The following is a 17,063-nucleotide window of genomic DNA, read 5'->3' as shown; positions in this document are numbered from 1 at the left end:
AAATTCCATTCCTATGTCACTAGTTTCCCCACTAACATCCATTTCATGTTTTAGGATCCCACTTAAAATACCATGTTACATTTAGTGGTCCTATCACCCAAGTCCCCATCTGGTCTGTGACAATTTCTCAGTTTTTCCTTGTTTGTTTTGTTATATTTTTTTCCATTAACTAGACAGTTCTCAGGTATTTTGTAGGTTTTTCTGGGTTTTCTAATGTTGTCTCAAGGTCAGACTGGGTTTATGGGTTTTAAGGAAACCCATAATTACAGAGATGAAGAGCCTTTCTCATCACACCATATCAGGGTACATGCTATCAACTTGGTTTATCACCGATGGTGTTAACTTTCATCTGGCCAAGGTAGTGTTCACCAGGTTTCTCCGCAATAAAGCTACTTTTTCCTCCCTTCCGTATTCTTTGGAAACAAGTCACTAAGCTGCCCACACTCAAGGGAGATTGGGGATTAAAATTCAAGTCCTTTTTAAAATGTCCAGTTTTGCATACAATTTATACTGCACATCATGTTCTTTTTAAAAATGTCCAGTTTTTCATACAACTTTTATCGCACATCATATATCAGTTCAGTTCATATATATACTTTATAAATAAATACCTTCATTATTTTGCCTCTTTAGGGACAAATATATAGCAAGTAACGTGTTAACATCTCTTCATGATTCTGTTTTTTCATCTTAATGGAAATCTTGTAACGAGATCAGTATAATGCAAACTTTAAAAAGTTGATATTGTATCTACTGAAAATAAAAGTAACTGAGTAAGAGAGACGTGAGACCATCTTGTTCATGAGAGGTCATGATCAAGGTTTCCAAATGTGAGGGAAATGAGCTTGTAGGATGGATTTGTATCTGGGGCAGAAGAGGTTTGCAAACTTGGTGAATTATGCCTCTAGAGCACCTATAATTTATTTTCCACTTTTGCTCTGAGGACCTTACCACCCATAATCCCTACGCATTACCTGACCCACAAACTCTGGACTGCAAAAGCTCTAGCAGGACTACGCTACAGATGGCAGGCTGGTGCGAGGAACAGATTACCTTCGCAGTGGATTTCAACCACTGCCTGCTGGGTAGTAACTCGGCAATTTATAGGTACGACTGGGGCCAGGAAGTCAGTAGGAAGCTCCTCCCTCGGCCTAGGAGAGGGCGGTCCAGATGCCGCGCAGGGCGCCGGCGGGAACGGCGCCCCGCCTCCCCTCTGGCCCCGCCCCTCCCCTGGCTCGGCCCCGCCCCTCCTCGCGGTCTTTGCGTCTTCCTTCCGGGTCGCGCTGGGCCGGCCTGGCCGCTGCCGCGCCGGAGCGCGGGACTCTAGGAGCCGCCCCCCGCGGCCGCGTCTCCCGGTGCCGCCTGGGTCGCTGGTGAACCCCACGGCGTGCACCTCTCCCGGACCCTGCAGGGTACGGCCCTTCCTTTACTTTTTCCTCCTGCGGGTCTCCGTCTTCCTCTTCCAGCGCTGGGGCGGGGCCGGGCCACTGCGGAGCGCCGTGCTTGGGGAGCCTGGGCGCTGGGCAGAGGTCCCCACCGGTCGCCCCTCCCCCGAAGCCCGCGCCGCGCTTGCGGAGCTTGCTGGGCACCTGTGAGAGGTTTACGTGCCTTGGGTGCTGCTTCTCTGCCCCACCCTGTCTGCACGGCGTGAGACGTATCTGTCTGCCCCACCCTGCCCAGGGTTGTTTACACCGCGGTGTCAGCGGGCCGTGCTGACCCTGCAGTCCTGCGTAGGCCACCTGCCCGCCTGTGTACTTGTTGCTCCTGTGCGTGTTGCCTTGGTTTCCCTCTGGCATCGATGGTTTTTGACTAACAAGGCCCATGTCTTCAGGACTGCCACAAGATACCCGCAGCAACCTTGTTGCAATGTTTAGGGGTGTCCTTAGAGTGTAGTGCTGATGGTGACCATCCACTTGGCCTCCTTGTCAGCATGCTTACAGTGGGAGTGGTTTTGGATTGACTTGATGGTTCCCAAATGCTTATTGCCACATAGCCTCGGGATGCAGTCACTAATTGAAATATACGAATAAATAGAAAGTCAAAGTGATATAAACCCGTGGGCAGAGTCAGGTCGCGGCGTTGACGAGATCCCGTGTTTGGCGTTCTGCCCTGGAGGATTCACACCAGGTGTGGTGATCTTGTTTGTTCCAATTTGTTTGAGTCCACAAACTGCCTTTACTGCTTCCTGGAGTGCAGTCCTTGGTTTCAGGCACATTTTATCCTGAAAAAGCTCACTTATTGCCTCTCTAGTTCTGTACTACATGTTATACCTGTTGGTTAAGTAAAGGGAGATTTTCTTAATACATCAGCTATCCTAGTGTTCTTTATTAGATACTAAGTTACTGGAGAAAAGAGACAGCGTACTTGTCTTCCTAGTGGCCATGTGCATCACCCTATGGTAGGCACTCTCTAATTACTCATTGAATTGGATTCTTTTCATACCTCTTTTTTGAGTGTCAGCTTTTTTAACTGTCTCAGATTTTGGCTTTTCTGAACCCTGCGATTTCCTGCGCTTCTCTTCTGTTACTGACTTGAAAATCAGAGAGGTCATCTCAATGTAAAATGGTTAATTTCTTCTTTATAATGCTGTGATCAAGTAATGCAATTATAGTACTCTGTACACGGCATCTTAAAATATTGTTAACTGCTGTCTTTTATTTTCAGATATGGTCAGTTAGCAAAAACTGCCCCTTTGTTCTTTGCTGTCTTAGTCTCTGCCTCATCATCATAATTTTCCTTGATCAACATTCTGTCTTAACTTCATGGAGCTAACTTTGGTGTCCTCCTAGACTTTTTGCCACATGAACTGTAAATATATATATTTATATATTTATATATATATATATATCTCACCTGTTTTCTTCTAGTACTTTTAATGATCTTAGTCTTCATCCAAAAATCTTTAACCTATCTCAAATGTATTTTTAGTATGAGAAAGGAAGTAAGGCGCTTCCCCCCACCCAAAATTATTAGCCATTGATCCCATCATCATTTCTTGGATTCTGTTTTTCCCTACTGATAACAAATACTCTATTTATCCAAGGTCCTAATTCTTGTGTGTTCTGAGGACGTTTTCTGAACTGCTGTTCAGTGATCTCTGGCTTCTTGTGCTGGTACCATGCTGCTTTTCTTACTCTAGCTTTGTAATGTGTTTAATGTCTAGTGATTCAAACAGTGTCTGGCATATTGTAGACCACTAAATATTTTTGTAATGACAACACTTAATGGGGTTAAATTGATTTCCTTCCCCCATTCTATTTTTTATTTATTTTTAAAGATTTTATTTATTTATTTATTTATTTATTTATTTATTTATTTATAGAGAGAGTTTGAGCAGCGGGAAGGGGCAGAGGGAGAGGGAAAGAGAAGATTCAAACAGACTTGCAGTGAGCGCAGAGCCCAACCCACAGAGCAGGGGCTCCATCCCAAGACGCTGAGATCATGACCTGAGCTGAAATCAAGAGTTAGATGCTCAACCGACTAAGCCACCCAGGCGTCCTTACCACCACAACCCCTCCCCACCCCTTTAAAATTACTTGTCTATTCTTGAAATTATTATTTTTTTAAGCTAACCTATTTCATGGGTCATTGAATCATTAACCATTGCTAAATAAATCCCTTCTCTTGGTACCTCAGAACTTGCCATATAGAGTTGTACGTAGAAAAGCAGCTGTTCAACATCTGCATGTCTTTTAACTTTGGATTGTATTATTAGTAAGTGTAGTGTGTCACTCTTCAGCTATGACTCAGGACTTTCTTTTTTTTTTTTTTTTAAAGATTTTATTTATTTATTTGACAGAGATAGAGACAGCCAGCGAGAGAGGGAACACAAGCAGGGGGAGTGGGAGAGGAAGAAGCAGGCTCACAGTGGAGGAGCCTGACGTGGGGCTCGATCCCGTAACGCCGGGATCACGCCCTGAGCCGAAGGCAGACGCTTAACCGCTGTGCCACCCAGGCACACCATGACTCAGGACTTTCTGTACCTGGTTTCAGCAGCTCTGAGGGTAAGTGCCTATAGAAGTGACACCCAGAACAGCCCCTTGTCCATTTATACTTTACCATCCCAACTGGATGTCTTAAATGTAATGAATTTTCAAGTGCTGCCATAACAGATGCTTAGGAACTTTATTAGATTATAAAATAAATATATACGTTCTTCAAAAGAAAGTCAAGTAATATAGAAGTAGCCAGAGGAGAAAGTAAAAGTGTTGTGTGCCCTACTCCATAAACCCATTTCTCAGAGATCATCATTAATCATTTGTTCTCCGTCCAGACACCAAAAGTACATGCGTATAAGTCTACATTTGTTTCATAAATGGCAGTGTATAATATATAATTTTCTATAACTTCCAGTTAGTAATAATTGATGAACATCTTTCTATGTCAGTGCATATAACATTATCTTTTTAAAGTCTTTTTGGTATTTCAGTGTAGAAATAAACTAAAATTTGTTTAACTGATTCCCTGTTGATATTTAAGCTATTTCAAATTTATTTCTGTAATAGAAATAAATTTGGGATCATTTTTTGTATATATTAGCACATTTGTTTATTTCCTTGGTGTAAATGCTTAGACAAGCAATTGCTGGGTCAAAGGCTATATACATTTTAAAAAGACTGTGCCATATTGCTTTCCAAAGGTGTTGAAAGAGTAAATTTATACACTTTATAAGAATGCTGCTGCTGCCGTATCATTGCCATGGATTGTCACATATCTTAAGATTTTACCCTACTTGCAAGTCAACAGTTTCGTGGATACTGGCCAAAGACATGAGACTCCAGGGCCAGAGACCAAGCACAGCAACAGCAGCAGCCAGAGTATCATCATTTTCTTGTGCTGCTTCCTCGAACCTCAGTTTGTGCCTGGTGATGTGATAAGGACGAGATGACTCTAGCACACACGGTAGATTACATTACAGGACAGGAACCCTGAGTTTAGGGAACCTGAATCTCTCATAATGGGCTGTGAGTAAACTTGCTTAACCTTTGCCCTAGAGAGAGGCATTATATTTATTATGCTGGATAATCAATAAACCTGCCCTCTACTCCAAAGGGAAACTCTTTATCTGCCATGGATGTTTCCTATTTAGACATCCTTGAAAAGATAGTCTGGAACAAAGGGCACATGCAGAAACAAGAGAGACCTGTGAAGAGTTGTATCAAGGTGATAAATCACTTTTTACATTATAGTAATTCTATGGATGAAAAATGCTATGTTTTTACTGTTTTAATTTTGCATTTCTTTGTTATTGATGGAGTTAAATATCTGTAAATTATTGGTCATTTGCATTCTTTTGTAACATATGTTCATCCTCTAGTTTTCTGTTGAAGTGTTTCTTTTTCTTACTGGTTTGTAATAGCTTTTTACATGTTGTGGCTACTAGTGACTTTGTACACCATTTGATAGTATTTTTTTTTTTTCATAGTCTATTCTTTTAATGCTGTTTCTGGGAACTTTTGTTTTACAGAAATTTTTATAATATTTATGTTGTCAATTCTATTATTGTCTTCCTTTATGACCTCTAAGTTTTCACCCCAAGATTATTAAAATACTTTGTACAAATTCCCTTAATTGGATATTTTGTATCATAAATTTAGATTAAAAATGGTTGCTATGATAATATTCCAAATTTATTTTTCTAAATATCTGGACATTTTTCTAAAACATTTTTTTGGATAAGCCATCCTTTTCCTGTTGTTTTTCCTGACACATTTATTATACTATGTTATTTTTTCCCTCAAAATTGACAAATCAGTAAGCAGAATATGGTGATTTCCTACTCTGACTCTGAATTTGATTGAATTCATCCTATGTGTAATTGTTTGGATTTCAGTCTTACAAAATGTAAAATACCCTTTTTGCCTTGTTTAATCCGTTTTGCCTTGGAGTCTACACTGTCTGATATTACTGTTGCCATCTCTGTCAGTTTTGCGTGTACCAGATCTTTATTGCCCATATGTTTAATTTCAGTCATTTCCCCATCATTTTGCTTTACTTGCCTCTTTTAAACATCAAACGTCATATAGCTGGACTTTTATTTCTCTCTCTAGTCTTCTCTCCTCCTAATTCAAAAGTTTGTCTTTGTTTATTTTTTTGCATTTTTAAACTTTTTTTAGAAAGATAATTATAGAGGGGCACCTGGATGGCTCAGTTGGTTAAGCGTCCGACTCTTGATTTTGGGATTTTGGCTCCGGTCCTGATCTCAGGGTCATGAGATAAAACCCCACATTGGGCTCTGCCCTGAGTGTGGAGCCTGCTTAAGATTCTGTCTCTCCCATCTCTCCCTCTGGAAAAAAAAAAAAAAAAGATAATTATAGATTCATATGCAATTATAAGAAATAATACAGAGAAATCCTATGTACACTTCACCTCATTTCCTCCTGTGGTAACATTTTGCATGACGATAGTACAGTATTACACCCAGGAAATTGACATTGGTACGACCTACAGATCTTATCCAGATTTTATGACTTTTACATGCGCTTGTGTGTGTTTGCATTTAATTTTCTGCAATTTTATGTATATCTTGTGGCCACCACCATAGTCAAAATACAGAAGAGTTACAAACATCCCTTGTGCAAAACGCTTTGTTTTAATAGGAAAATTTAACCTATTCATATATTTACCTTTTTTTTTCTCTCCCTTGCAGTGCAGTTCAGAAAATCTCAAATCATCTCTGTTTCCCTTATATCTCCATTCAATAATGTGAGGCTGTGACTCCTTGACTTCCCTACATTCTTAGTTTTGTTGATTTGATATCTTTTTTACATTACTTGTGGTTTTTTCCCCCCCAACCATCCTTTTCATCTGCACCAGTACTGTATCTGTAAAGATTTAAATTTGACTGTAAGGTCACTAATTACTTGAATATTCCATCTTTCCCTTTTAAAAATATTTACTTTTCTTTTTTCTTTTTTTTTTTTTTTTTGAGTGGAATACTTTCCTGAAGATTTTTTTAAGAAGAGTTATAGGAAGTATATTTGCATGTCCAGAAATATTTTTCATTGTGTTGTTTGTTTTTCTATGTGAATAAGAGTTTGAGTCAGTTTTTTTCTTTAGAAATCCTGAAATATTACACTATCTTCTAGCATTTCCTTGAATTTCCACCAGCTTTGGTCTCTTGCATTCACTTTATATAGGCATTAGGTTTCTTACCTCTGTGTTCTAAGTTACTTATCATTTTTTCATTTAAATTTTTAATTTGGCCACCATGTTTTTAATTTCAAAGACCTTAAAATTTTTAAAAATTAGTTTCTCCTTGTTTTGTGAATCCTATACTCCATTAATTCACACTAAAGATAACAATTATAATTTTAAAACTACTCTCTCATTGTTTACTTTTATGGGAGACCACTCGCTCTTGTTGCCCAGCTTGTTTCCTTGTCTTTAAGATGGGTAATTCTACTCCTACATATAAATGCAGATCTATGTTGGCTGATTTGTTCCTGGTTGGGAATCTCTGTAAAGTCATGAAGGTCACTCTTCTCTCTTCCAGACAGGTAGTTCCCTAAAGCCAGGTAAGTGGAAAGGCCTCTGTGATCAGGCTTTGTCCTACACACAGTGAATAGGCTGGACATGTCAACTAATAGATATCTTTCAGAGTGTGCTGGTCAAGAACAGACTAATAAAGTAGGACCCCCAGAAATAAGCTAATATGAGGCTATCAGATCTCCAACTTGATTTTGTTTTGGTCCAAAACAAAGACTGAAATCAAAAGCATGCAGAACCGTTCTATCACCCAAGGAATTCCTTTGTGTGGGCCCTTTGTAGTCATTGGAGTCAACCCCTCTTTTCCTCTAACTCCCTGGCAATCAGCTGTTTGCTTTCCCTGTAGTTTTGCCTTTTCCAGAATATCCTATAAATGAAGTTCTACAGTATGTAGCCTTTGGGTGTAGCCTTTTTCACTTACAAAATCATCTTAAGGTTCATCTGTGCTATTTGCTGAATCAGTGGTTCATTCTGTATTATTACTGAGTAATATTTCATTGTACGGATATATGGTTGTTTATCCTTTCACCTGTTGAAGGACATCTTTCATGTTTCCAGGTTGGAGTCATTATGAATAAATATACAAATATTTGTGTACAGGTTTTTGTTTGAATATAAGTTTTCAGTGCACTTGAATGAATAATGTAGGAGTGGGATTGCTAGATGGTTTGGAAGGGTATGTTGTGCTTTATAATAAACTGCCAGAGTTTTCCAGGGGTTGTACCATTTTGCATTCCCACTGGAAGTGTTTGCAGCATCCAGTTTGGTATCCTCTTAAAATTTCATTAATCTGTAATTAACTGTTCCCAGGTTTAAGGTATTAAATATTATCTGTCCCAGAGTTTACCCTTCTGAAATTATGCTTGAAATTGCTCTTAAGTAAAATGTTTGCTAGGATACACAAAAATATGGCATAAAAAGAAAAAAAATGATACATTGGACTTAATAAAAATTGAAAAGTTTTCTCTTTAAAAGATATTATCAGATAGATGAAAAGCCAGGCACAGACTGAGAGGAAATGTTTGCAAAACATATATCTGATAAAAAGCTTGTATCTAGAAGGTACAAAGAACTCTTACAGCTCAATAATACAAAAACAAAAAAACCTGATTCTAAAAAATGGGCAAAATAGACATTTCACTAAAGAAGATACAAATGGCAAATAAAGACGTGAAAAATTGCTCCACATCATTACTAGTCAATTGAGAAACGCAAATTAAAACAAGATAGTTACCACCCACCCCCCGGAATGGCTCAAGACTGACAACATTGGCTATTGATTAGGATGTGGAACAGCTAGAAGTCTCAGATATTGCTGGTGGAAATGTAAGATGCTGGCAGCCATTTTAGAAACACTTTGGCACAAGAAACAACCCAAATGTTTATCAACAGGTGAGTGGATATGTCTCTATAATGGATACGATTCAGCAATAAAAAGGAACAAACTACTGATACACATACCAATAGGGATAAATCTAAAGATAGGCTGTGCAGAATAACCTAGACGCAAAGGAATACGTACATATTATTTCATTTGTATGTAACTAGAATAAAGGACAATCTGATTTATAGTGATAGGAAGCAGGTTATTTTTTATCTGGTGCAGGAAGTGGATGGGTGATTGGGACGGAGCAGCAGTGAGCCTTTTGGGCTGATGGAAACATTCTACATTTAGATTCTGGAGGTGGTTACATTAAATTTCATACCAAAGTTAATTTAACAGTATTATACCATTTTAGTTAATTGCTCTTTTAGCATGAATGGTTAGCAGTGACATACCTATGATCTTGTAGTTAGATTTTTGTTAGGAAGGCTAAGTGTAAATTCAATATATTTCTATTAGGTAAAATCTCTTTATTTTACTGTACAAAAATATATAGTATTTGAATAAAGTAAATTCAATATACTTTATGGTTTTAGTAGCTAGAGAGATTTTTTTTTTCTCTCCAGCGAGTCTACTAAAATTGCCCTTAGCCAGTTATCCCTAACATTTTAGATTTTAGTTAAATGTATATTGTGTATCTGCCAAAGGTTTAGAGTTATTCTAAATTCGCCGTTCTTCCCATTCAAATGGTTTGTTCTTACCCATCATTAACAAGGGAAGAAAAGGTGAGCTATAGAGAATATGGCATGGGGGCATCTTATCTAAGGTACTTTATATATCATACCTGTGTTATTAGAAACATGTCCTTCCTGTCACTTTGTGAGATAGCACTTTGGGCAGGAAGAGGGTTTTCAGGTCCATTGTATTAAATCACCAAACATCTATCCCTACAGCTCTGCTTTTTAAAACAAAAAGAGAACATTGACTCCTCGATTCCTTTCTCTCTCTACTAAAGAACGGTCATGAAATAGTTCATAAGTTGAGATATGCTTGTTAAAGAAAGTTTAGGAAAGAAAGAGGAGAGAGAACTAACCATTATCAATTTCTAGGTTAAATTTATTCTAAATCTTCTCCCTTGTTTTCTGGCAAATTTATTCCTGATTTGACTTCTTATGCACTTCTTATGTGGTCCTCACCATTTGTTCATTAACTAGCAAAAGTTTTGAAATGCCCGTTGTTGCCATATTTTTTGTATTTTTTTTTAAAGATTTTATTTATTTATTTGACAGAGATAGAGACAGCCAGCGAGAGAGGGAACACAAGCAGGGGGAGTGGGAGAGGAAGAAGCAGGCTCATAGCAGAGGAGCCTGATGTGGGGCTCGATCCCACAATGCCGGGATCACGCCCTGAGCCGAAGGCAGACGCTTAACCACTGTGCCACCCAGGCGCCCCCATACTTTTTGTATTTTTAAGTCCTACGTTGATTCCTGGAAGAGAAAGAGGTATGGTTTGTCTTTTTGGTTTTCAGGATTTTTCCTTGGCTTTAGGATTTTTTCTTCCTGAGTGGTTCCTCTGCTTTCTTTTGTTCTGTTTGCCTGGATTTTCAAGAAGCTTTGAAGCTGGCTAGGAAGCTGTATTTTCCCTGTCCATAACACTTGGCTCAGTTAAGAACTCTACATGTTTATTCTATATTGGGGCCTTGTTGAATAAAAACTGTAATCAGAATAAAAGTGTTTTAACTGGAGGAGAATTTACGTAGAAGAAGAGAGAGGCATGTAAAGTTGTAATATTCCATTCCAATAGTCTCCTTACTGACACTGGTACATTATTTTAATATAGTACGTTGAAATGTAAATAATTACAGTGCTCCTCCCTAGCTCATCTAATACCAGAACAGTGTCAACCTGGCTCTTTTATTATTGCCTTCCTTGACTTGTCTCTGCCCTCTTGTTCCTAGGTTATAAGTTTTTCTAAGAACTTCTTTTCCACTCATAGTTTTTCCAGTTCTTCTTAATCATTCTATGGTCTTAACGCAGATTTGGGGTGTTAAAAAAAAACTCATTGTATTTGAGGAAATAGTTCCCTTTTACCTCTCCAATCATCTCTTTCATGAATCTTTCTTTAATTTCAATCAGAGTTTCTTTGTAGCCAAGGTCAAGTCTCTTTTATGTGTTCAGGGGCTGCTTTTGTACTAACAGAGGTTACTACTTTTTTACATTCTCTTTGAACAGTAAAATTTCAATATGTATACTATTCCTTATTGGATGGCTTCAAAGAAGTTCATACATTTGATTTTTACCTATTGTGTTTCGGTTTTTATTATCCATTTTTCCCCTCTTTTGCTCTGTGTCAGGATATGGAACTCTTTTTGCTTAATTTTTCAGTCCTCTTGTTCTTATCTTGAAGAGTCCTTGGTTTCATTTCTGTGTTTATTTTAATTCTGTCCCGCCATCTTCTCTGCCCATCTTCAGAAAACAGAACAAATGCTTATTGAACATATATTGGCATTTGCTAAGCCCTAAGGATGTAGTTATGATTAAGTCATATTCCCCGAACTTGAGGAATTCATAGTCTATTAGCGTAGAGAAAGATCTCTCACTGTGTAAGAAATGGCACACAAAAATGTAAGAGCAGAGAAAAAGTGAGTGGTAGACCAAGTCTGTACGTGACCTTAAAGGATGACTAGGAGGGTGCCAAGGGCGTTCCCGAGTAGCCCAGCCTCAGTGGAAGACTTGAAGATTCTGAGCTGTGCAAGCACGAGTGTGGTTGGGGGTAGGCAGTTGCTCTACAGCAAAAGTGGTGAGTGTGGAAATGGAAGGGAGGGGAGAAGACATGCCAAGGTAAGTGGAACATTCTTGGGTGTTATTTTATTAAAAGACAGCCTTCTCTTACTGGTACCTCTATCTACTGGAGAATGAAGAGGAAGAGGGCTCAGGGAGGAGAGGTTATCAGGCAGAAGGAGATAGAGGAGCACACGGTGCCCTAGAAGCGTAGCGGGGGCAGGCCAGGAAAGAGGGCCGGTTGTGAGTGGCAGCTGCTGCACTGAATTGAAATATAATTCCCCTCTTTTTGATTGATATTTTCCTCTATTCACTGATGTCTGGATTTCTAGACTTGTCCAGAAAAGCCCTTTCCTCAAAATAGTGTCTCTCGATCAGTTTCGGTAGGCTTCAGAAATGATGACATTACCAGGTTTGGCCTTTTTATCTTGATTTCTTACCACATTATGGACTCTATTACATTTTGGTGTGATGCTGCGGAGCTGCCTAGACCCTCGTCTTTCCCTGTCACTTCATCGGCTGGTGTCTTTGGGCCATTCTGCAGCAGGACTGTGTTGTGACTTCGGTATCTGGCTGTGCCTCGTTGCCTGTCCTTTTTTCTTTTCCTCTATCTTGTCACTTTAGGTTGAGAATCCTTTTGGAGTTTTAAGCTTGTTTCTAGGTTCTTTCATCCCACTGTGAACCTGGCCTTGGTGTGGTCCTGGTTCGAGTTCATTCTGATCACCTCCTTTTGTTTATTTTATGAAAAGTCCTTTTCCTTCCTGTCTCTCCTGTGCCGGAGCCGGAGCAGGAGCCGACTTCTCTGCAGTTCCTGCCATCCTGCTTCTCTCCGCCTCATCGACTCCCCATCTCACTTCAAATCTCAGTAGAAAACATATGTTCTCCCTTGTCTATACCTCTTAATTTCTCTTTTCCACTGTTATTGCTTTCTCTGTAATTGTATTATTTAACTTTGTTAAGCATTTTATAATATGAAAGATGTAGTTGAAAATAAAGTTGTATTATAATAAAATCATGTTGTGTAAAGCAAGTTGTTTCCCAAGGAGTATGAAAGTCTCAGGATAGAAGTTAAAATGGCTGTTCTGTATTCCTTGATTGTGCTAGTATAAAAGTTCGTGTGTTGTGGAGAATTTCTCCCCTCATAGCCATTATTGATAAGTAATTGGGTTAAACAACTAATAAAATAAGGATCACCCTATTTCTAATTGTGACTTTTTGTTAAATGGAAAATAATATTTGTATATGTTGTGAGAGTTTTAAAAATTAAAGTAGCATTTTGAATGAACTGGAAAAGAAAATGTCTCTCAAAAGGTATATTTTATAATCACCCTTTTGGACTACTTTAGTGTACCAGACTAATATTTATTTATTTGCACCAGGTGGGAAAAGTAATTTTGTCTTTGAATCCCACTTTCCTCATAAAATAGAGTTATTGTATCTTTTGCATTTGGTTCATTGCCCGTTGGGATATTCATTGGTTATCTCAAATTGCCTCCATGCCTTGGCAAAAGTCCAGACAGTACACGGACGATTTGGACTTCAGCATTGGCCATTGCTGCCCACATGAGTTCTGAGACTATGCCTCTGTTCCCTTTTTCAGCTTCATTTCCCAGGGAAAAGTAGAGTGAGCTATCCTTTCTTCTCCATATGTTCTTCCCCACCCCCCCCAAACACTTTTATAGCCTCATCTTAGTTGATTAGAAAGGAGTTTAGAATCAATGAAGGGTTTTAACAATGGGATTGCACACTTCCTTTTTTATTTCTATGTCTTGTTTATTTTCAAAAACAGGGTTTAATTTTATTACATTTTTCTGAATAGGATGGCTGGAAAAGAATAAATATATTTGCTTTTTCAGTGTACTGTACACTGCTTTTCCTTCTTTCAAAAATGTCATTTTTAGCTTTATCTTACAAAAAATAACGATTATTGTTACTCATAGTTGGAAAAATAAAGCATCCATTTACATTTCTCTTCTACTCTGCAGAAACTTGAATATATAATACATATATTTACAGTTTATAACTCACTTTTACATATGTTGCTTCAGCGTAAAATTTTACTTAACTTTAACGCGGCTTAAAGATGGTATTGCTCATATGGCATTCTTGCTGCTTTTGATATTATCCCATAATCTATAGTAGTAGCAGCTAGCTGGGAAACAGAAAGTTTGTGGCTTGGTGTGTCAAATAGAATTTGACTTTCACAATTTTTCTCAATCTTTATGCCAAGAATGGTTGTGAAAGTTCACATGAATGATGATATCTTATTTTGCAGATATTTCTTTGGTTTTATAAAATTTTTACTTTCCAATAAATGCAGTTTTATAAAGAAAGTGAAAGAAGCTTATTTGAAGCAGTTTATATAGACTGTGGAGTGAATGAGAAGTGATGTCCAAAGATTATATAGCTGGGGTACCCGGATGGCGCAGTCGGTTGAGCTTCCAACTCTTGGTTTCTGTTCTGGTTGTTTTTGGTTGTGGTCTCAGGGTGGTGGGATTGAGGCTCGTTTCTGATTCTGTGCTCTCCTTGAAGTTGGCTTGGGACTTTCTCCCTCTGCCCCTCCCCCGCACGTTCTCTCTCTGTCTCTGTCTCTCTCAAATAAATAAATAAATCTTTAAAAAAAAGATTTTATAGCCAAACTCATCCGTCCACTTTGGCAGTTGGAATTCTGTCCTTTTTTTAAATTTCATTTTTGCAATTTATTTTATTCTTTTAAGAAAGAGAAGGACCAAGTCAATTCTTTGGACAGTTACCCTTGTTAATATACTTGGGGGCCTATTTTGAAATAAAGTGTATATGGTAAAGGAGCTGTATCATTTTAAATTTTTGCATTAAAGATTTGAGATTTGTGCAGTTGTAATTTTTTTTGTGAGAGATTTATGCTTGTGGTAGGTGAAAGATTTGAATAAAGAAGTGATATACTAGATAATTATTTTTTCCCACGTTTATAACATGACCTATACTTTAGCACTTGGTGTTATATTTCCTGAGGTGAATCTGATTTGTTGATTCATGGTACATCAGCACTAGGAACGTGTGCTGCAGAAACACCTTGTTTATTTTAATACATGTGTTATTATTCTTCTCCAGAAAAATGTCTTGTTCAGGTTGTTCTATTTCTTGCTCTTGGGGTGCAAGTTTGTCCATTTCGTGAGCCTGCCTACTGACTGTCCTTCATTGTGGTTCACTTTCCCCTGGCGTAAGTTTTTACTGTGATGTACCTTAGTGTTTAGTCTGTCCTGTATTGTGTGTCATGGAAGTGTCCCTGCAAAGAGGTTTCACATCTGCCCCTACGAGCTTCTAAAGTTTTACCAGTTCAAGGCTACTTTATCTTTTTAAATGTTTTTGGCTTGGAGTTGGGGTAGAGATTCTTTTTTTTTTTTTTTTTTTAAAGATTTTATTTATTCGACAGAGAGAGAGACAGCCAGCGAGAGAGGGAACACAAGCAGGGGGAGTGGGAGAGGAAGAAGCAGGCTCATAGCGGAGGAGCCTGATGTGGGGCTCGATCCCACAACACCGGGATCACGCCCTGAGCCGAAGGCAGACGCTTAACCGCTGTGCCACCCAGGCGCCCCTGGGGTAGAGATTCTAACTCATGAAGGTAGTATGAATTTAGGCCCATGCTTGGTGCGTGATGTACACCTAATAGGGTTGTGATTTCCCTCTGGCGCCTTTTCCCCATTACCCGAATTAAGGTTATGTCTCCTTAGGCTTCCTGGCCACTGAGTTTTCATATTTCTGGTTTTAACAGGGTGATCTTTCCTGATTTTCGGCTTTATGAAGATCTTTCTACATGTGACCTGTGGCTTGAGATCACTTCTCTGTATGAGTGTTAGAAAGCCCCTTATAACCAGTAAGGCCTGTACCTGGTTCCAGGAGCTGTATTAGCTTCAAGCTCCTGCTCTCTTTCCTCTGTTTCTCACAACTGTGGATTTTCCTCACTTGTTTCAAGCTCAGTTCTTTATATATTGTTTTACTGGTTACATTTTATCAAGGCTTTCAGTGTGTTTGGATCTGGCTGGGATTAAGAGGCATAAGAATACTGTTATGTAATCTTACGTTATTTTAGACTTTTATAGCATTGTTTGTTCATCACCTTTCTGTCAACATGTCAAATATTTTGTGCCTACCATGTACTGAGTACTTTGAGAAATGAAGATCTTTGGCTAGATCCTACCTTCAAGAAACAGTCTGATTAAAAAGTGGGCAGAGGACCTGAATAGACATTTTTCTGAAGAAGACATACAGATGGCCAATAGACACATGAAAAGATGCTCAACATCACTAATCATCAGGGAAATGCAAATCAAAACCACAATGAGATATCACCTGACACCTGTCAGAATGGCTAAAATCAAAAAGACAAGAAATAACAAGTGTTGGCGAGGATGTGGAGAAAAAGAAACCCTTGTGTACTGGTGGTGGGAATCTAATTGGTGCAGCCACTGTGGGAAACAGTATGGAGGTTCTTCAAAAAATTAAAAATAGAATTACCATATGATCCAATAATTCCACTGCTGGGTATTTATCCAAAGAAAACAGAAACACTAACACAAAAAGATATGCTCCCCTATTTTTTTGCAGCATTATTTACAATAACCAAGGTATGGAAGCAACTTAAGTGTCCATTGATAGATGAATAGATAAAGAAGATGTAAACACACACACACACACACACACACACACGCATCTACAGAGGAATATTATATGGCCATAAAAAAGGATGAGCTCTTGCCATGTGTGGCGGCAATACAGATGGACCTAGAGGCCATTATGCTAATTGAAATTAGTCAAAGAAAGACAAATACTTTATGATTTCACTTATATGTGGAATCTAAAAAACAAAACAAGTGAATAAACAAAAAGAATCAGACCTATAAATGTAGAGAACACTGATGGTTGCCAGAGGAAAGGGGGGTGGGGAATAGGCAAAATGGGTGAGGAGTGAGGGAGACAGGCTTCTAGTTATGGAATGAATAAGTCGTGGGAATAAAAGGTACAGCATAGGGAATATAGTCAATGATATTGTAATAGCGTCTGGTGACAGATGGTAACTACACTTGTGGTGAGCATAGCATAACGTGTAGAGATGTTAAATCACAATGTTGTACACTTGAACCTAATGTAACATTGTGTGTCAACTACACTCAGAAATTTTTTTTAAATAAAAATAAAACAATGAGATAAAAAATACTGTTTGGTCCCCATAATATATGTCTACCCACATACTTGGACTCATAAGCTATAGGTTTGTGTTGTTTATATAAAAAGGGGTCGTTATTACATCTTTATTACATTCTGTCATGAAATTTTAAAATTATATTATTCAGAATTGTCCTCAAAATTCAGAAATATGTGACCTGTTCGGTTTAAAAGTTCTACTTAATAAGTAGCTGTTTATCTGTGTTTGTCTATTTATCTAAAAGATGATCTATAGTCTTTTTGGGATATTTGACTTCCGAAGTTGGAAA

At 38.4% G+C, this 17,063-nt stretch overlaps 1 protein-coding gene across 3 annotated transcripts in view; it reads left to right on the top strand.

The window, feature by feature from the left end:
* The first annotated feature begins 1,258 nt into the window (after nt 1-1,258).
* FBXL4 (F-box and leucine rich repeat protein 4) overlaps nt 1,259-17,063 on the top strand; it is an 85,148-nt gene continuing 69,343 nt past the window's right edge. For 2 of the 3 annotated variants that reach the window (XM_045807025.2, XM_045807023.2), the window contains exon 1: nt 1,259-1,412. The gene's annotated coding sequence lies outside the window, so the exon portion shown is untranslated. Of the gene's footprint in view, nt 1,413-3,799; nt 4,005-17,063 lie in introns of all 3 variants that reach the window. The other variant, XM_087865333.1, reaches the window with a different exon arrangement.

The sequence above is a fragment of the Ursus americanus genome, chromosome 11 (assembly GCF_024610735.1).
Source record: "Ursus americanus isolate L20-20 chromosome 11, mUrsAme1.1.p, whole genome shotgun sequence".
NCBI lineage: Eukaryota > Metazoa > Chordata > Mammalia > Carnivora > Ursidae > Ursus > Ursus americanus.
Note: the sequence above shows the minus strand (reverse complement) of the source record. Positions and strands in the feature narration are given on the sequence as shown.